Source organism: Phyllobates terribilis, unplaced genomic scaffold (genome assembly GCF_046119375.1).
Source record: "Phyllobates terribilis strain yellow unplaced genomic scaffold, ASM4611937v1 Scaffold_13__5_contigs__length_258822181, whole genome shotgun sequence".
NCBI lineage: Eukaryota > Metazoa > Chordata > Amphibia > Anura > Dendrobatidae > Phyllobates > Phyllobates terribilis.
In genome coordinates, this window is record NW_027362773.1 from 230,189,635 (window position 1) to 230,211,417 (window position 21,783).

General features: G+C 39.8%; 5 non-coding genes across 5 annotated transcripts; all 5 read right to left on the bottom strand.

Annotated features, from left to right (window-relative positions):
* Positions 1–4,939: 4,939 nt before the first annotated feature.
* On the bottom strand, positions 4,940–5,011 carry TRNAQ-UUG (transfer RNA glutamine (anticodon UUG)). Its single transcript has one exon. It is a non-coding gene; the product is annotated as a tRNA-Gln (tRNA).
* A 4,723-nt stretch (positions 5,012–9,734) lies between these two features.
* Positions 9,735–9,806, bottom strand: TRNAQ-UUG (transfer RNA glutamine (anticodon UUG)). The gene has a single exon. It is a non-coding gene; the product is annotated as a tRNA-Gln (tRNA).
* A 2,987-nt stretch (positions 9,807–12,793) lies between these two features.
* Positions 12,794–12,865, bottom strand: TRNAQ-UUG (transfer RNA glutamine (anticodon UUG)). Its single transcript has one exon. It is a non-coding gene; the product is annotated as a tRNA-Gln (tRNA).
* Positions 12,866–15,852: 2,987 nt separating this feature from the next.
* Positions 15,853–15,924, bottom strand: TRNAQ-UUG (transfer RNA glutamine (anticodon UUG)). Its single transcript has one exon. It is a non-coding gene; the product is annotated as a tRNA-Gln (tRNA).
* A 4,745-nt stretch (positions 15,925–20,669) lies between these two features.
* TRNAQ-UUG (transfer RNA glutamine (anticodon UUG)) lies at positions 20,670–20,741 on the bottom strand. Its single transcript has one exon. It is a non-coding gene; the product is annotated as a tRNA-Gln (tRNA).
* Between the last annotated feature and the right edge of the window lie 1,042 nt (positions 20,742–21,783).

Here is a 21,783-nt window from a genome sequence, read left to right on the forward strand (position 1 = left end):
TGGTTGTAATCTTCGTGGCGGCGACCCGGTTCCGTGGCTCCGGGCGGTCAAACCAGTGGCGGAACTATTTATGTGGTTTTGATGTTTAAATGTCCGACTACGCCACCCGTGGATTGCGGTCAGAGTGAACCGCCGCTACAGGGCAGACCGCTGAGGCTGGTGTTGTGGGTGCAGCAGAGCGTAGCATAACTCCCCACGGGAGGAGTATAGCCTCAGGGCAGTGTATGCGGAGGATGGGGGTGATGGTGCAGGGCAGCAGCAGTAACGACACGGAGTCAGTGATGCAGTCCAGGGCCTTTACTCACAGTTCTTATTATCCAGACCACGTCTGCAGGTAACGGCTGCCCACGTCGTACTGTGCTCACCAGGTGAGGGGCTCAGACAACTCCCAGATAACTTTGGAGCACTTCACAGGACCCCCTTTGTGTGTCCTTTGTCTGGCCTTTCTTACCAACACTTCTGTCCGGCTGCCTCGGGCCTCCTCTTGGTAAACTTGGCGCCAGTTTCCCTGACCCTATGTGGTGCCTTCCTAGCGGGTGTAGCGAGGGGCTGCGCCACATAAAATGTCAGAGCCTCCGGTTTCTAGCTGAGGGTCGTTTCCTGCCTCCACTAGTTCGGGGACCGGTCTCCCCCTTTGGCCTGACCCCTCCACGCAGGTGGATTCGGGCGTGCGGTGGCGACTCGCCCGTCCGCACCCCTGGGATCCCTTCATTCCTCGTTCCTGGAGCCTTCTCCGCTCCTCTTCCTTCCTTCTCCCTCTTCCAGGCCTGGGCCTCTGTTACTAGGCCCGCCTCCGGAGCAGAGCTCATGCAGAGCCCCTGCTCCCTGCCACTTCTGCTCAGACTTCTCTGCACTGAACTAAGATGGTGCCCACCTTTTATACTCCCTTCTCAATGCACCCAGGAACTGCTTCCTCCCTGCTCCTGCACTACAGGGTTCCCCTTCCTCAGTGTTCCCTCCCCGCACTCCAGCCAGGGACAGGGACTGTCGTGCCCATCTCAGGGGCATATTGGTCGCCCTGCCCCACGGCAATGTGGTGTAATGCATGCAGGTGTCGGGTCCTGATCCACACTCCATCCTTACCTGAGAGTGAGATATCACACCTCTGGGTGAGGTGCAATACGTCTGTAGCAACCGAGCCCTCAGGGTGCTACAGTTCCATTTATCTTCAGCCTAGGTGACGTATTGCGATACAGGGCCGTGATTTTGGCTATAAAAGGGTCCCCTAGACCCCTACCCCAAGCTTTTTAAGAGAATCATATATGGCGTGCCAGGAGACTCTATGGAATGCTTTCTCAGCATCCAACGAGAGTATCTAATTACAAATTTTTAACTGCATCTAGCCCAGGAAATACTTTGTGCCTAGTAGCAGTGTCTGCTAGTCAGCGGATTATCCCGGCTGTTAAGCAAGCTACACCACCTGTAGTTTAGACACTTAATTTTTTCAAAGGAAATGCTTCGGGACCATGGGATACTTAGTGAAGAGCATCAGGAGGCACCCCAAGGCATAGGGGCTGGGACTGGCAGTAGGATGCCTTGCGGTGGACAGCCGAGCTCGATCCTTATAAAAGCTTTTTAACTGCAGCAGCTTTAGTGGACGCTACTGGAGCTGGAATTACGCGGCTGCTGGCATGAGACTTGCCCTCCAATAGATCCTTGTAAATGGATTTAAAGTGTATTCATTCAAATTAGAGAGACAATTTAAATTAAAAAGCTTAGAGCTGCCTCCACCACAGGGGGGCTCGCTCGACCCACCAGCGGACAGGCACCAGTTTTGGGAGAGGGGGGCTGGCCGTCAGGGTTCACCGCGGCTCTGGCACAAACGCGGCGACACGGAGGTGGCACGGGCAGGAGCGGATTGGCCGTGTCGGCTTCTCACTTTTTGGATTTTAGAAGGGCATGACATGCCTATATCTGTGTCTCCCCCTCCTTTTACTCCTCCACCTCTTTTATTTTCGCATGACTATATGTACTTGTCATTTTTCCATGTGTTAGTTATGTCTTCTGAGCAGTTTGTCAGCTTTTGGACACCTTTGAAGGTGTTTTCTATGTGTTTCTATGTGTTTTTGTTTGCCTGCCATTGGTTTTAACGGTGTTCGACGAACACACGGGTGTTCGACGAACCGAACCGAACTCGAACACTACGGGGGTGGCTCAACACTACTACTGAGATAATTGTCAAAACACTATTTAAAAGGTAGGATTTAAACCTATGCAGCGAGACCCTAATGGATTTCAAATCCATCACCTTAACCCCTCAGCCACAACTACTCAGTTATTTGCAAGGCTTTTTGAGCCACACACACTGTTTCTTATAGCGCTATGATCAATATCAGTGATTATCCTTATAGAAGACATCCCAGAAAATGGAAGATTTAAAAGTCTGATTTAAAGTCATCATCCCTCGGATTCTTGTCCAGTACAAGCCTTTTCACACGTCATAAGGCAGATTTAGAGTAAGTCGGCTCTGAAAATGTCTTGAAAAAGACTCCAAAATTGCTCAAAATAATGAATATATTTCTATGGAAACAAAACTAACGTTTCATAAAATCACGCTTTTGAGCATTTTTTAACTGCATCAAGTTTCCAAAATGTAAAGCGGTTAAATAAAGAGAGCAAATTATTCTTCAGGTGTTTTTTTTCGCTATGAAGACCTCCATTGTTACAATACAAGTCAATGGGAACCTCAGAAAGACCCTGGAAGGTTCCTGAGTGACTTGTGGAACATTTTGTGGGCAACAAAAAATCCACAAAAACACACTCAACAGATGGCCAAAACAATGCCACCAAAAATGTTAATAAATTGCTGTAGAAAATGCTGGAAAAACACAAGAAAACATGATTCTGAAAAGAAAATGCCGGCGTTTCCAGAAGCCATTTTGGCTTGAAATTCTCATCAGATTTACCCACCTGGAAAAAGGCAACATGAGAATATTGGCACAAGTCATAAAGTATGATTGCTTGGTCTGACATAGAAGGTATGAGTCTTGATCCTGAAATCAGTTTTAACTTTGACTAAACCTTTTTGACAGATAGCATTGGCTCGCTGATTCAAAGTGATGATTCCATGGATCCTTGGACCATTCTAGTGTTTTTTGGCATTTGGTAAGTGGATTTTGACTTTATTTTTTCATGTTAAACCTTGGACGTAGGCTGGAGTGGTGTGAAAGGACAAAATTACACCTCTGTGCTGAAAGAAATTTACAGGTTCCACTAAGATTTAAACTCAGATAATTGGATTCAAAGTCCAGGGTGCCAACCATTACACCATGGAACCAGACAGAAAACTGACTTGGCTGGCATTTGTTGTAGTGAAACCGGAGAAAAAAGCATGTTAAAGCATTCATGATTGTGAAAACAGGCTGTAAAGCTGCGGTGCAAATCTACAATTAATACTCAATGGTAAATTATTATCTTCTCCACTTTCAATTCACAACTGTGCCTAGAGTTCCACGATATCACAATTAGACAGTTTTAAAATGTTGATGAAATTTGCCTGCCAATTAGAGTGCTGGACCTATTACCAGAAAAAAGGGAGAGAAAAAATAATTGTAAAACTTAAACTGTTAGAAAGCTGCTCATCCAGAAGTCGCTAAAGATTTTTCAATGTGTGGTAAAGGGCTCCATGTGAGAGTCAATTCAAGTAGAGCTGGTGCAAATCGAAGAGCATGTCCCAGTATATCAGCCGCAGCAGTGGTCTGTGGACGCTTGACAAGCACCTCTTACCTGACATCACTTGTGGGGCTTGTTTAGATTAGCGGCATGATGCACATGTGATGACGTGCTAGGCCAGCTAACAAAAATAAGATCTTTAGATGTGTCAGATTGGTTCTACAAATCCGATCCAGAGATCATAGACCTCAGTTGTGGGGGATAGACTAAGGAAGGTGGGAATTGATCTACTGAGATAATTGTCAAAACACTATTTAAAAGGTAGGATTTAAACCTATGCAGCGAGACCCTAATGGATTTCAAATCCATCACCTTAACCCCTCAGCCACAACTACTCAGTTATTTGCAAGGCTTTTTTGAGCCACACACACTGTTTCTTATAGCGCTATGATCAATATCAGTGATTATCCTTATAGAAGACATCCCAGAAAATGGAAGATTTAAAAGTCTGATTTAAAGTCATCATCCCTCGGATTCTTGTCCAGTACAAGCCTTTTCACACGTCATAAGGCAGATTTAGAGTAAGTCGGCTCTGAAAATGTCTTGAAAAAGACTCCAAAATTGCTCAAAAGAATGAATATATTTCTATGGAAACAAAACTAACGTTTCATAAAATCACGCTTTTGAGCATTTTTTAACTGCATCAAGTTTCCAAAATGTAAAGCGGTTAAATAAAGAGAGCAAATTATTCTTCAGGTGTTTTTTTTCGCTATGAAGACCTCCATTGTTACAATACAAGTCAATTGGAACCTTAGAAAGACCCTGGAAGGTTCCTGAGTGACTTGTGGAGCATTTTGTGGGCAACAAAAAATCCACAAAAACACACTCAACAGATGGCCAAAACAATGCCAAAAATGTTAATAAATTGCTGTAGAAAATGCTGGAAAAACACAAGAAAACATGATTCTGAAAAGAAAATGCCGGCGTTTCCAGAAGCCATTTTGGCTTGAAATTCTCATCAGATTTACCCACCTGGAAAAAGGCAACATGAGAATATTGGCACAAGTCATAAAGTATGATTGCTTGGTCTGACATAGAAGGTATGAGTCTTGATCCTGAAATCAGTTTTAACTTTGACTAAACCTTTTTGACAGATAGCATTGGCTCGCTGATTCAAAGTGATGATTCCATGGATCCTTGGACCATTCTAGTGTTTTTTGGCATTTGGCAAGTGGATTTTGACTTTATTTTTTCATGTTAAACCTTGGACGTAGGCTGGAGTGGTGTGAAAGGACAAAATTACACCTCTGTGCTGAAAGAAATTTACAGGCTCCACTGAGATTTGAACTCAGATCACTGGATTCAAAGTCCAGAGTGCTAACCATTACACCATGGAACCAGACAGATATCTTACTTGGCTGGTATTTGTTGTGGTGAAACCAGAGAACAGAGCATGTTAATCAAATCATTCATGCTTGTGAAAACAGGCTCTATAGCTGCGGTGCAAATCTACAATTAATACACAATGGTAAATTATTATCTTCTCCACTTTCAATCCACAACTGTGCCTAGAGTTCCACGATATCACAATTACACCGTTTTAAAACGTTGATGAAAATTGTCTACTAATTAGAGTGCTGGACTTATAAGCAGGAAAAAGGGAGATAAAAATAATTGTAAAACCTGAACTGTTAGAAAGCTGCTCATCCAGAAGTCGCTAAACATTTTTCATTGTGTGGTAAAGGGCTCCATCCGAGAGATAATTCAAGTAGAGTTGGTACAAATTGAATCGCGTGTCATATCAGCCGTAACAGTGGTCTGTGGCCGTTGGACAAGGACCTCTTACCTGATGGCACCTGCGGGGCCTGTTTTGATTAGCGGTGTGATGCACATGTGATGAAGTGCCAGGCCAACTAACCAATGTAAGATTTTTAGATGCTGTCATGTTGGTTCTACAGATCTAATACAGAGAGAGTTGACTCTGTAAACCTCTTGAAAAAGGCTCCAAAAATGCTCAAAAGAATGAAAAGATTAATTTCTATAGAAACAAAACTAACGGTTCATATAATCAGGCTTTTGAGTATTTTTTAACCGCATCAAGTTTCCAAAATGTACAGCGGTTAAATAAAGTGAGCAAATCATTCTTCATGCGTTTTTTCTACGAAGACCTCCATTCTTACAATACAAGTCAATGGGAAGCTTAGAAAGACCCTGGAAGGTTCCTGAGTGACTTCTGGAGCGTTTTGTGAGCAACAAAAAAAAGCAAAAACACAATCAACAGATGGCCAAAACAATGCCACCAAAATGTTAATAAATTGCTGTAGAAAAATGCTGGAAAAACACGAGAAAAGATGATTCTGAAAAGAAAATACCCACCTGGAAAAAAACATCATAATAATATTGACACAAGTCATAAAGTATGGATGCTTGGTGAGACATAGAAGGTATGAGTCTTGCTTCATGAAGTCAACTTTAACTTTGACAAAGCCTACTTGATAGATAGCCTTGGCCATGGATCCTTGGACCATTCAATTGTTTTTTGGCATTTGGCAAATAGATTTTGACTTTCTTTTTCCATGTTAAACCTCGGGCATAGGAGGGAGCGGTATGAATGGAAAAGATGACACCTTTGTGCTGAAAGAATTTTACAGGTTCCACTAAGATTTAAACTCAGATAATTGGATTCAAAGTCCAGGGTGCTAACCATTACACCATGGAACCAGACAGAAAACTGACTTGGCTGGTATTTGTTGTAGTGAAACCGGAGAAAAAAGCATGTTAAAGCATTCATGATTGTGAAAACAGGCTGTAAAGCTGCGGTGCAAATCTACAATTAATACTCAATGGTAAATTATTATCTTCTCCACTTTCAATTCACAACTGTGCCTAGAGTTCCACGATATCACAATTAGACAGTTTTAAAATGTTGATGAAATTTGCCTGCCAATTAGAGTGCTGGACCTATTACCAGAAAAAAGGGAGAGAAAAAATAATTGTAAAACTTAAACTGTTAGAAAGCTGCTCATCCAGAAGTCGCTAAAGATTTTTCAATGTGTGGTAAAGGGCTCCATCTGAGAGTCAATTCAAGTAGAGCTGGTGCAAATCGAAGAGCATGTCCCAGTATATCAGCCGCAGCAGTGGTCTGTGGCCGCTTGACAAGCACCTCTTACCTGACATCACTTGCGGGGCTTGTTTTGATTAGCGGCATGATGCACATGTGATGACGTGCTAGGCCAGCTAACAAAAATAAGATCTTTAGATGCTGTCAGATTGGTTCTACAAATCCGATCCAGAGATCATAGACCTCAGTTGTGGGGGATAGACTAAGGAAGGTGGGAATTGATCTACTGAGATAATTGTCAAAACACTATTTAAAAGGTAGGATTTAAACCTATGCAGCGAGACCCTAATGGATTTCAAATCCATCACCTTAACCCCTCAGCCACAACTACTCAGTTATTTGCAAGGCTTTTTGAGCCACACACACTGTTTCTTAAAGCGCTATGATCAATATCAGTGATTATCCTTATAGAAGACATCCCAGAAAATGGAAGATTTAAAAGTCTGATTTAAAGTCATCATCCCTCGGATTCTTGTCCAGTACAAGCCTTTTCACACGTCATAAGGCAGATTTAGAGTAAGTCGGCTCTGAAAATGTCTTGAAAAAGACTCCAAAATTGCTCAAAAGAATGAATATATTTCTATGGAAACAAAACTAACGTTTCAGAAAATCACGCTTTTGAGCATTTTTTAACTGCATCAAGTTTCCAAAATGTAAAGCGGTTAAATAAAGAGAGCAAATTATTCTTCAGGTGTTTTTTTTCGCTATGAAGACCTCCATTGTTACAATACAAGTCAATGGGAACCTTAGAAAGACCCTGGAAGGTTCCTGAGTGACTTGTGGAGCATTTTGTGGGCAACAAAAAATCCACAAAACCACACTCAACAGATGGCCAAAACAATGCCACCAAAAATGTTAATAAATTGCTGTAGAAAATGCTGGAAAAACACAAGAAAACATGATTCTGAAAAGAAAATGCCGGCGTTTCCAGAAGCCATTTTGGCTTGAAATTCTCATCAGATTTACCCACCTGGAAAAAGGCAACATGAGAATATTGGCACAAGTCATAAAGTATGATTGCTTGGTCTGACATAGAAGGTATGAGTCTTGATCCTGAAATCAGTTTTAACTTTGACTAAACCTTTTTGACAGATAGCATTGGCTCGCTGATTCAAAGTGATGATTCCATGGATCCTTGGACCATTCTAGTGTTTTTTGGCATTTGGCAAGTGGATTTTGACTTTACTTTTTCATGTTAAACCTTGGACGTAGGCTGGAGTGGTGTGAAAGGACAAAATTACACCTCTGTGCTGAAAGAAATTTACAGGTTCCACTAAGATTTAAACTCAGATAATTGGATTCAAAGTCCAGGGTGCCAACCATTACACCATGGAACCAGACAGAAAACTGACTTGGCTGGTATTTGTTGTAGTGAAACCGGAGAAAAAAGCATGTTAAAGCATTCATGATTGTGAAAACAGGCTGTAAAGCTGCGGTGCAAATCTACAATTAATACTCAATGGTAAATTATTATCTTCTCCACTTTCAATTCACAACTGTGCCTAGAGTTCCACGATATCACAATTAGACAGTTTTAAAATGTTGATGAAATTTGCCTGCCAATTAGAGTGCTGGACCTATTACCAGAAAAAAGGGAGAGAAAAAATAATTGTAAAACTTAAACTGTTAGAAAGCTGCTCATCCAGAAGTCGCTAAAGATTTTTCAATGTGTGGTAAAGGGCTCCATCTGAGAGTCAATTCAAGTAGAGCTGGTGCAAATCGAAGAGCATGTCCCAGTATATCAGCCGCAGCAGTGGTCTGTGGCCGCTTGACAAGCACCTCTTACCTGACATCACTTGCGGGGCTTGTTTTGATTAGCGGCATGATGCACATGTGATGACGTGCTAGGCCAGCTAACAAAAATAAGATCTTTAGATGTGTCAGATTGGTTCTACAAATCCGATCCAGAGATCATAGACCTCAGTTGTGGGGGATAGACTAAGGAAGGTGGGAATTGATCTACTGAGATAATTGTCAAAACACTATTTAAAAGGTAGGATTTAAACCTATGCAGCGAGACCCTAATGGATTTCAAATCCATCACCTTAACCCCTCAGCCACAACTACTCAGTTATTTGCAAGGCTTTTTGAGCCACACACACTGTTTCTTATAGCGCTATGATCAATATCAGTGATTATCCTTATAGAAGACATCCCAGAAAATGGAAGATTTAAAAGTCTGATTTAAAGTCATCATCCCTCGGATTCTTGTCCAGTACAAGCCTTTTCACACGTCATAAGGCAGATTTAGAGTAAGTCGGCTCTGAAAATGTCTTGAAAAAGACTTCAAAATTGCTCAAAAGAATGAATATATTTCTATGGAAACAAAACTAACGTTTCATAAAATCACGCTTTTGAGCATTTTTTAACTGCATCAAGTTTCCAAAATGTAAAGCGGTTAAATAAAGAGAGCAAATTATTCTTCAGGTGTTTTTTTTCGCTATGAAGACCTCCATTGTTACAATACAAGTCAATTGGAACCTTAGAAAGACCCTGGAAGGTTCCTGAGTGACTTGTGGAGCATTTTGTGGGCAACAAAAAATCCACAAAAACACACTCAACAGATGGCCAAAACAATGCCACCAAAAATGTTAATAAATTGCTGTAGAAAATGCTGGAAAAACACAAGAAAACATGATTCTGAAAAGAAAATGCCGGCGTTTCCAGAAGCCATTTTGGCTTGAAATTCTCATCAGATTTACCCACCTGGAAAAAGGCAACATGAGAATATTGGCACAAGTCATAAAGTATGATTGCTTGGTCTGACATAGAAGGTATGAGTCTTGATCCTGAAATCAGTTTTAACTTTGACTAAACCTTTTTGACAGATAGCATTGGCTCGCTGATTCAAAGTGATGATTCCATGGATCCTTGGACCATTCTAGTGTTTTTTGGCATTTGGCAAGTGGATTTTGACTTTATTTTTTCATGTTAAACCTTGGACGTAGGCTGGAGTGGTGTGAAAGGACAAAATTACACCTCTGTGCTGAAAGAAATTTACAGGCTCCACTGAGATTTGAACTCAGATCACTGGATTCAAAGTCGAGAGTGCTAACCATTACACCATGGAACCAGACAGATATCTTACTTGGCTGGTATTTGTTGTGGTGAAACCAGAGAACAGAGCATGTTAATCAAATCATTCATGCTTGTGAAAACAGGCTCTATAGCTGCGGTGCAAATCTACAATTAATACACAATGGTAAATTATTATCTTCTCCACTTTCAATCCACAACTGTGCCTAGAGTTCCACGATATCACAATTACACCGTTTTAAAACGTTGATGAAAATTGTCTACTAATTAGAGTGCTGGACTTATAAGCAGGAAAAAGGGAGATAAAAATAATTGTAAAACCTGAACTGTTAGAAAGCTGCTCATCCAGAAGTCGCTAAACATTTTTCATTGTGTGGTAAAGGGCTCCATCCGAGAGATAATTCAAGTAGAGTTGGTACAAATTGAATCGCGTGTCATATCAGCCGTAACAGTGGTCTGTGGCCGTTGGACAAGGACCTCTTACCTGATGGCACCTGCGGGGCCTGTTTTGATTAGCGGTGTGATGCACATGTGATGAAGTGCCAGGCCAACTAACCAATGTAAGATTTTTAGATGCTGTCATGTTGGTTCTACAGATCTAATACAGAGAGAGTTGACTCTGTAAACCTCTTGAAAAAGGCTCCAAAAATGCTCAAAAGAATGAAAAGATTAATTTCTATAGAAACAAAACTAACGGTTCATATAATCAGGCTTTTGAGTATTTTTTAACCGCATCAAGTTTCCAAAATGTACAGCGGTTAAATAAAGTGAGCAAATCATTCTTCATGCGTTTTTTCTACGAAGACCTCCATTCTTACAATACAAGTCAATGGGAAGCTTAGAAAGACCCTGGAAGGTTCCTGAGTGACTTCTGGAGCGTTTTGTGAGCAACAAAAAAAAGCAAAAACACAATCAACAGATGGCCAAAACAATGACACCAAAATGTTAATAAATTGCTGTAGAAAAATGCTGGAAAAACACGAGAAAAGATGATTCTGAAAAGAAAATACCCACCTGGAAAAAAACATCATAATAATATTGACACAAGTCATAAAGTATGGATGCTTGGTGAGACATAGAAGGTATGAGTCTTGCTTCATGAAGTCAACTTTAACTTTGACAAAGCCTACTTGATAGATAGCCTTGGCCATGGATCCTTGGACCATTCAATTGTTTTTTGGCATTTGGCAAATAGATTTTGACTTTCTTTTTCCATGTTAAACCTCGGGCATAGGAGGGAGCGGTATGAATGGAAAAGATGACACCTTTGTGCTGAAAGAATTTTACAGGTTCCACTAAGATTTAAACTCAGATAATTGGATTCAAAGTCCAGGGTGCTAACCATTACACCATGGAACCAGACAGAAAACTGACTTGGCTGGTATTTGTTGTAGTGAAACCGGAGAAAAAAGCATGTTAAAGCATTCATGATTGTGAAAACAGGCTGTAAAGCTGCGGTGCAAATCTACAATTAATACTCAATGGTAAATTATTATCTTCTCCACTTTCAATTCACAACTGTGCCTAGAGTTCCACGATATCACAATTAGACAGTTTTAAAATGTTGATGAAATTTGCCTGCCAATTAGAGTGCTGGACCTATTACCAGAAAAAAGGGAGAGAAAAAATAATTGTAAAACTTAAACTGTTAGAAAGCTGCTCATCCAGAAGTCGCTAAAGATTTTTCAATGTGTGGTAAAGGGCTCCATCTGAGAGTCAATTCAAGTAGAGCTGGTGCAAATCGAAGAGCATGTCCCAGTATATCAGCCGCAGCAGTGGTCTGTGGCCGCTTGACAAGCACCTCTTACCTGACATCACTTGCGGGGCTTGTTTTGATTAGCGGCATGATGCACATGTGATGACGTGCTAGGCCAGCTAACAAAAATAAGATCTTTAGATGCTGTCAGATTGGTTCTACAAATCCGATCCAGAGATCATAGACCTCAGTTGTGGGGGATAGACTAAGGAAGGTGGGAATTGATCTACTGAGATAATTGTCAAAACACTATTTAAAAGGTAGGATTTAAACCTATGCAGCGAGACCCTAATGGATTTCAAATCCATCACCTTAACCCCTCAGCCACAACTACTCAGTTATTTGCAAGGCTTTTTGAGCCACACACACTGTTTCTTATAGCGCTATGATCAATATCAGTGATTATCCTTATAGAAGACATCCCAGAAAATGGAAGATTTAAAAGTCTGATTTAAAGTCATCATCCCTCGGATTCTTGTCCAGTACAAGCCTTTTCACACGTCATAAGGCAGATTTAGAGTAAGTCGGCTCTGAAAATGTCTTGAAAAAGACTCCAAAATTGCTCAAAAGAATGAATATATTTCTATGGAAACAAAACTAACGTTTCAGAAAATCACGCTTTTGAGCATTTTTTAACTGCATCAAGTTTCCAAAATGTAAAGCGGTTAAATAAAGAGAGCAAATTATTCTTCAGGTGTTTTTTTTCGCTATGAAGACCTCCATTGTTACAATACAAGTCAATGGGAACCTTAGAAAGACCCTGGAAGGTTCCTGAGTGACTTGTGGAACATTTTGTGGGCAACAAAAAATCCACAAAAACACACTCAACAGATGGCCAAAACAATGCCACCAAAAATGTTAATAAATTGCTGTAGAAAATGCTGGAAAAACACAAGAAAACATGATTCTGAAAAGAAAATGCCGGCGTTTCCAGAAGCCATTTTGGCTTGAAATTCTCATCAGATTTACCCACCTGGAAAAAGGCAACATGAGAATATTGGCACAAGTCATAAAGTATGATTGCTTGGTCTGACATAGAAGGTATGAGTCTTGATCCTGAAATCAGTTTTAACTTTGACTAAACCTTTTTGACAGATAGCATTGGCTTGCTGATTCAAAGTGATGATTCCATGGATCCTTGGACCATTCTAGTGTTTTTTGGCATTTGGCAAGTGGATTTTGACTTTATTTTTTCATGTTAAACCTTGGACGTAGGCTGGAGTGGTGTGAAAGGACAAAATTACACCTCTGTGCTGAAAGAAATTTACAGGTTCCACTAAGATTTGAACTCAGATCACTGGATTCAAAGTCCAGAGTGCTAACCATTACACCATAGAACCAGACAGATATCTTACTTTGCTGGTATTTGTTGTGGTGAAACCAGAGAACAGAGCATGTTAATCAAATCATTCATGCTTGTGAAAACAGGCTCTATAGCTGCGGTGCAAATCTACAATTAATACACAATGGTAAATTATTATCTTCTCCACTTTCAATCCACAACTGTGCCTAGAGTTCCACGATATCACAATTACACCGTTTTAAAACGTTGATGAAAATTGTCTACTAATTAGAGTGCTGGACTTATAAGCAGGAAAAAGGGAGATAAAAATAATTGTAAAACCTGAACTGTTAGAAAGCTGCTCATCCAGAAGTCGCTAAACATTTTTCATTGTGTGGTAAAGGGCTCCATCCGAGAGATAATTCAAGTAGAGTTGGTACAAATTGAATCTTGTGTCATATCAGCCGTAACAGTGGTCTGTGGCCGTTGGACAAGGACCTCTTACCTGATGGCACCTGCGGGGCCTGTTTTGATTAGCGGTGTGATGCACATGTGATGAAGTGCCAGGCCAACTAACCAATGTAAGATTTTTAGATGCTGTCATGTTGGTTCTACAGATCTAATACAGAGAGAGTTGACTCTGTAAACCTCTTGAAAAAGGCTCCAAAAATGCTCAAAAGAATGAAAAGATTAATTTCTATAGAAACAAAACTAACGGTTCATATAATCAGGCTTTTGAGTATTTTTTAACCGCATCAAGTTTCCAAAATGTACAGCGGTTAAATAAAGTGAGCAAATCATTCTTCATGCGTTTTTTCTACGAAGACCTCCATTCTTACAATACAAGTCAATGGGAAGCTTAGAAAGACCCTGGAAGGTTCCTGAGTGACTTCTGGAGCGTTTTGTGAGCAACAAAAAAAAGCAAAAACACAATCAACAGATGGCCAAAACAATGACACCAAAATGTTAATAAATTGCTGTAGAAAAATGCTGGAAAAACACGAGAAAAGATGATTCTGAAAAGAAAATACCCACCTGGAAAAAAACATCATAATAATATTGACACAAGTCATAAAGTATGGATGCTTGGTGAGACATAGAAGGTATGAGTCTTGCTTCATGAAGTCAACTTTAACTTTGACAAAGCCTACTTGATAGATAGCCTTGGCCATGGATCCTTGGACCATTCAATTGTTTTTTGGCATTTGGCAAATAGATTTTGACTTTCTTTTTCCATGTTAAACCTCGGGCATAGGAGGGAGCGGTATGAATGGAAAAGATGACACCTTTGTGCTGAAAGAATTTTACAGGTTCCACTAAGATTTAAACTCAGATAATTGGATTCAAAGTCCAGGGTGCTAACCATTACACCATGGAACCAGACAGAAAACTGACTTGGCTGGTATTTGTTGTAGTGAAACCGGAGAAAAAAGCATGTTAAAGCATTCATGATTGTGAAAACAGGCTGTAAAGCTGCGGTGCAAATCTACAATTAATACTCAATGGTAAATTATTATCTTCTCCACTTTCAATTCACAACTGTGCCTAGAGTTCCACGATATCACAATTAGACAGTTTTAAAATGTTGATGAAATTTGCCTGCCAATTAGAGTGCTGGACCTATTACCAGAAAAAAGGGAGAGAAAAAATAATTGTAAAACTTAAACTGTTAGAAAGCTGCTCATCCAGAAGTCGCTAAAGATTTTTCAATGTGTGGTAAAGGGCTCCATCTGAGAGTCAATTCAAGTAGAGCTGGTGCAAATCGAAGAGCATGTCCCAGTATATCAGCCGCAGCAGTGGTCTGTGGCCGCTTGACAAGCACCTCTTACCTGACATCACTTGCGGGGCTTGTTTTGATTAGCGGCATGATGCACATGTGATGACGTGCTAGGCCAGCTAACAAAAATAAGATCTTTAGATGCTGTCAGATTGGTTCTACAAATCCGATCCAGAGATCATAGACCTCAGTTGTGGGGGATAGACTAAGGAAGGTGGGAATTGATCTACTGAGATAATTGTCAAAACACTATTTAAAAGGTAGGATTTAAACCTATGCAGCGAGACCCTAATGGATTTCAAATCCATCACCTTAACCCCTCAGCCACAACTACTCAGTTATTTGCAAGGCTTTTTGAGCCACACACACTGTTTCTTATAGCGCTATGATCAATATCAGTGATTATCCTTATAGAAGACATCCCAGAAAATGGAAGATTTAAAAGTCTGATTTAAAGTCATCATCCCTCGGATTCTTGTCCAGTACAAGCCTTTTCACACGTCATAAGGCAGATTTAGAGTAAGTCGGCTCTGAAAATGTCTTGAAAAAGACTCCAAAATTGCTCAAAAGAATGAATATATTTCTATGGAAACAAAACTAACGTTTCAGAAAATCACGCTTTTGAGCATTTTTTAACTGCATCAAGTTTCCAAAATGTAAAGCGGTTAAATAAAGAGAGCAAATTATTCTTCAGGTGTTTTTTTTCGCTATGAAGACCTCCATTGTTACAATACAAGTCAATGGGAACCTTAGAAAGACCCTGGAAGGTTCCTGAGTGACTTGTGGAACATTTTGTGGGCAACAAAAAATCCACAAAAACACACTCAACAGATGGCCAAAACAATGCCACCAAAAATGTTAATAAATTGCTGTAGAAAATGCTGGAAAAACACAAGAAAACATGATTCTGAAAAGAAAATGCCGGCGTTTCCAGAAGCCATTTTGGCTTGAAATTCTCATCAGATTTACCCACCTGGAAAAAGGCAACATGAGAATATTGGCACAAGTCATAAAGTATGATTGCTTGGTCTGACATAGAAGGTATGAGTCTTGATCCTGAAATCAGTTTTAACTTTGACTAAACCTTTTTGACAGATAGCATTGGCTTGCTGATTCAAAGTGATGATTCCATGGATCCTTGGACCATTCTAGTGTTTTTTGGCATTTGGCAAGTGGATTTTGACTTTATTTTTTCATGTTAAACCTTGGACGTAGGCTGGAGTGGTGTGAAAGGACAAAATTACACCTCTGTGCTGAAAGAAATTTACAGGCTTCACTGAGATTTGAACTCAGATCACTGGATTCAAAGTCCAGAGTGCTAACCATTACACCATAGAACCAGACAGATATCTTACTTTGCTGGTATTTGTTGTGGTGAAACCAGAGAACAGAGCATGTTAATCAAATCATTCATGCTTGTGAAAACAGGCTCTATAGCTGCGGTGCAAATCTACAATTAATACACAATGGTAAATTATTATCTTCTCCACTTTCAATCCACAACTGTGCCTAGAGTTCCACGATATCACAATTACACCGTTTTAAAACGTTGATGAAAATTGTCTACTAATTAGAGTGCTGGACTTATAAGCAGGAAAAAGGGAGATAAAAATAATTGTAAAACCTGAACTGTTAGAAAGCTGCTCATCCAGAAGTCGCTAAACATTTTTCATTGTGTGGTAAAGGGCTCCATCCGAGAGATAATTCAAGTAGAGTTGGTACAAATTGAATCTTGTGTCATATCAGCCGTAACAGTGGTCTGTGGCCGTTGGACAAGGACCTCTTACCTGATGGCACCTGCGGGGCCTGTTTTGATTAGCGGTGTGATGCACATGTGATGAAGTGCCAGGCCAACTAACCAATGTAAGATTTTTAGATGCTGTCATGTTGGTTCTACAGATCTAATACAGAGAGAGTTGACTCCGTAAGCCTCTTGAAAAAGGCTCCAAAAATGCTCAAAAGAATGAAAAGATTAATTTCTATAGAAACAAAACTAACGGTTCATATAATCAGGCTTTTGAGTATTTTTTAACCGCATCAAGTTTCCAAAATGTACAGCGATTAAATAAAGTGAGCAAATCATTCTTCATGCGTTTTTTCTACGAAGACCTCCATTCTTACAATACAAGTCAATGGGAAGCTTAGAAAGACCCTGGAAGGTTCCCGAGTGACTTCTGGAGCGTTTTGTGAGCAACAAAAAAAAGCAAAAACACAATCAACAGATGGCCAAAACAATGCCACCAAAATGTTAATAAATTGCTGTAGAAAAATGCTGGAAAAACACGAGAAAAGATGATTCTGAAAAGAAAATACCCACCTGGAAAAAAACATCATAATAATATTGACACAAGTCATAAAGTATGGATGCTTGGTGAGACATAGAAGGTATGAGTCTTGCTTCATGAAGTCAACTTTAACTTTGACAAAGCCTACTTGATAGATAGCCTTGGCCATGGATCCTTGGACCATTCAATTGTTTTTTGGCATTTGGCAAATAGATTTTGACTTTCTTTTTCCATGTTAAACCTCGGGCATAGGAGGGAGCGGTATGAATGGAAAAGATGACACCTTTGTGCTGAAAGAATTTTACAGGTTCCACTAAGATTTAAGCTCAGATAATTGGATTCAAAGTCCAGGGTGCTAACCATTACACCATGGAACCAGACAGAAAACTGACTTGGCTGGTATTTGTTGTAGTGAAACCGGAGAAAAAAGCATGTTAAAGCATTCATGATTGTGAAAACAGGCTGTAAAGCTGCGGTGCAAATCTACAATTAATACTCAATGGTAAATTATTATCTTCTCCACTTTCAATTCACAAGTGTGCCTAGAGTTCCACGATATCACAATTAGACAGTTTTAAAATGTTGATGAAATTTGCCTGCCAATTAGAGTGCTGGACCTATTACCAGAAAAAAGGGAGAGAAAAAATAATTGTAAAACTTAAACTGTTAGAAAGCTGCTCATCCAGAAGTCGCTAAAGATTTTTCAATGTGTGGTAAAGCGCTCCATCTGAAAGTCAATTCAAGTAGAGCTGGTGCAAATCGAAGAGCATGTCCCAGTATATCAGCCGCAGCAGTGGTCTGTGGCCGCTTGACAAGCACCTCTTACCTGACATCACTTGCGGGGCTTGTTTTGATTAACGGCATGATGCACATGTGATGACGTGCTAGGCCAGCTAACAAAAATAAGATCTTTAGATGCTGTCAGATTGGTTCTACAAATCCGATCCAGAGATCATAGACCTCAGTTGTGGGGGATAGACTAAGGAAGGTGGGAATTGATCTACTGAGATAATTGTCAAAACACTATTTAAAAGGTAGGATTTAAACCTATGCAGCGAGACCCTAATGGATTTCAAATCCATCACCTTAACCCCTCAGCCACAACTACTCAGTTATTTGCAAGGCTTTTTGAGCCACACACACTGTTTCTTATAGCGCTATGATCAATATCAGTGATTATCCTTATAGAAGACATCCCAGAAAATGGAAGATTTAAAAGTCTGATTTAAAGTCATCATCCCTCGGATTCTTGTCCAGTACAAGCCTTTTCACACGTCATAAGGCAGATTTAGAGTAAGTCGGCTCTGAAAATGTCTTGAAAAAGACTCCAAAATTGCTCAAAAGAATGAATATATTTCTATGGAAACAAAACTAACGTTTCAGAAAATCACGCTTTTGAGCATTTTTTAACTGCATCAAGTTTCCAAAATGTAAAGCGGTTAAATAAAGAGAGCAAATTATTCTTCAGGTGGTTTTTCTCGCTATGAAGACCTCCATTGTTACAATACAAGTCAATTGGAACCTTAGAAAGACCCTGGAAGGTTCCTGAGTGACTTGTGGAGCATTTTGTGGGCAACAAAAAATCCACAAAAACACACTCAACAGATGGCCAAAACAATGCCACCAAAAATGTTAATAAATTGCTGTAGAAAATGCTGGAAAAACACAAGAAAACATGATTCTGAAAAGAAAATGCCGGCGTTTCCAGAAGCCATTTTGGCTTGAAATTCTCATCAGATTTACCCACCTGGAAAAAGGCAACATGAGAATATTGGCACAAGTCATAAAGTATGATTGCTTGGTCTGACATAGAAGGTATGAGTCTTGATCCTGAAATCAGTTTTAACTTTGACTAAACCTTTTTGACAGATAGCATTGGCTCGCTGATTCAAAGTGATGATTCCATTGATCCAAAGTGATGATTCCATGGATCCTTGGACCATTCTAGTGTTTTTTGGCATTTGGCAAGTGGATTTTGACTTTATTTTTTCATGTTAAACCTTGGACGTAGGCTGGAGTGGTGTGAAAGGACAAAACTACACCTCTGTGCTGAAAGAAATTTACAGGTTCCACTAAGATTTAAACTCAGATAATTGGATTCAAAGTCCAGGGTGCTAACCATTACACCATGGAACCAGACAGAAAACTGACTTGGCTGGTATTTGTTGTAGTGAAACCGGAGAAAAAAGCATGTTAAAGCATTCATGATTGTGAAAACAGGCTGTAAAGCTGCGGTGCAAATCTACAATTAATACTCAATGGTAAATTATTATCTTCTCCACTTTCAATTCACAACTGTGTCTAGAGTTCCACGATATCACAATTAGACAGTTTTAAAATGTTGATGAAATTTGCCTGCCAATTAGAGTGCTGGACCTATTACCAGAAAAAAGGGAGAGAAAAAATAATTGTAAAACTTAAACTGTTAGAAAGCTGCTCATCCAGAAGTCGCTAAAGATTTTTCAATGTGTGGTAAAGGGCTCCATCTGAGAGTCAATTCAAGTAGAGCTGGTGCAAATCGAAGAGCATGTCCCAGTATATCAGCCGCAGCAGTGGTCTGTGGCCGCTTGACAAGCACCTCTTACCTGACATCACTTGCGGGGCTTGTTTTGATTAGCGGCATGATGCACATGTGATGACGTGCTAGGCCAGCTAACAAAAATAAGATCTTTAGATGTGTCAGATTGGTTCTACAAATCCGATCCAAAGATCATAGACCTCAGTTGTGGGGGATAGACTAAGGAAGGTGGGAATTGATCTACTGAGATAATTGTCAAAACACTATTTAAAAGGTAGGATTTAAACCTATGCAGCGAGACCCTAATGGATTTCAAATCCATCACCTTAACCCCTCAGCCACAACTACTCAGTTATTTGCAAGTCTTTTTGAGCCACACACACTGTTTCTTATAGCGCTATGATCAATATCAGTGATTATCCTTATAGAAGACATCCCAGAAAATGGAAGATTTAAAAGTCTGATTTAAAGTCATCATCCCTCGGATTCTTGTCCAGTACAAGCCTTTTCACACGTCATAAGGCAGATTTAGAGTAAGTCGGCTCTGAAAATGTCTTGAAAAAGACTTCAAAATTGCTCAAAAGAATGAATATATTTCTATGGAAACAAAACTAACGTTTCATAAAATCACGCTTTTGAGCATTTTTTAACTGCATCAAGTTTCCAAAATGTAAAGCGGTTAAATAAAGAGAGCAAATTATTCTTCAGGTGTTTTTTTTCGCTATGAAGACCTCCATTGTTACAATACAAGTCAATTGGAACCTTAGAAAGACCCTGGAAGGTTCCTGAGTGACTTGTGGAACATTTTGTGGGCAACAAAAAATCCACAAAAACACACTCAACAGATGGCCAAAACAATGCCACCAAAAATGTTAATAAATTGCTGTAGAAAATGCTGGAAAAACACAAGAAAACATGATTCTGAAAAGAAAATGCCGGCGTTTCCAGAAGCCATTTTGGCTTGAAATTCTCATCAGATTTACCCACCTGGAAAAAGGCAACATGAGAATATTGGCACAAGTCATAAAGTATGATTGCTTGGTCTGACATAGAAGGTATGAGTCTTGATCCTGAAATCAGTTTTAACTTTGACTAAACCTTTTTGACAGATAGCATTGGCTTGCTGATTCAAAGTGATGATTCCATGGATCCTTGGACCATTCTAGTGTTTTTTGGCATTTGGCAAGTGGATTTTGACTTTATTTTTTCATGTTAAACCTTGGACGTAGGCTGGAGTGGTGTGAAAGGACAAAATTACACCTCTGTGCTGAAAGAAATTTACAGGCTTCACTGAGATTTGAACTCAGATCACTGGATTCAAAGTCCAGAGTGCTAACCATTACACCATAGAACCAGACAGATATCTTACTTTGCTGGTATTTGTTGTGGTGAAACCAGAGAACAGAGCATGTTAATCAAATCATTCATGCTTGTGAAAACAGGCTCTATAGCTGCGGTGCAAATCTACAATTAATACACAATGGTAAATTATTATCTTCTCCACTTTCAATCCACAACTGTGCCTAGAGTTCCACGATATCACAATTACACCGTTTTAAAACGTTGATGAAAATTGTCTACTAATTAGAGTGCTGGACTTATAAGCAGGAAAAAGGGAGATAAAAATAATTGTAAAACCTGAACTGTTAGAAAGCTGCTCATCCAGAAGTCGCTAAACATTTTTCATTGTGTGGTAAAGGGCTCCATCCGAGAGATAATTCAAGTATAGTTGGTACAAATTGAATCTTGTGTCATATCAGCCGTAACAGTGGTCTGTGGCCGTTGGACAAGGACCTCTTACCTGATGGCACCTGCGGGGCCTGTTTTGATTAGCGGTGTGATGCACATGTGATGAAGTGCCAGGCCAACTAACCAATGTAAGATTTTTAGATGCTGTCATGTTGGTTCTACAGATCTAATACAGAGAGAGTTGACTCTGTAAACCTCTTGAAAAAGGCTCCAAAAATGCTCAAAAGAATGAAAAGATTAATTTCTATAGAAACAAAACTAACGGTTCATATAATCAGGCTTTTAAGTATTTTTTAACCGCATCAAGTTTCCAAAATGTACAGCGATTAAATAAAGTGAGCAAATCATTCTTCATGCGTTTTTTTCTACGAAGACCTCCATTCTTACAATACAAGTCAATGGGAAGCTTAGAAAGACCCTGGAAGGTTCCTGAGTGACTTCTGGAGCGTTTTGTGAGCAACAAAAAAAAGCAAAAACACAATCAACAGATGGCCAAAACAATGCCACCAAAATGTTAATAAATTGCTGTAGAAAAATGCTGGAAAAACACGAGAAAAGATGATTCTGAAAAGAAAATACCCACCTGGAAAAAAACATCATAATAATATTGACACAAGTCATAAAGTATGGATGCTTGGTGAGACATA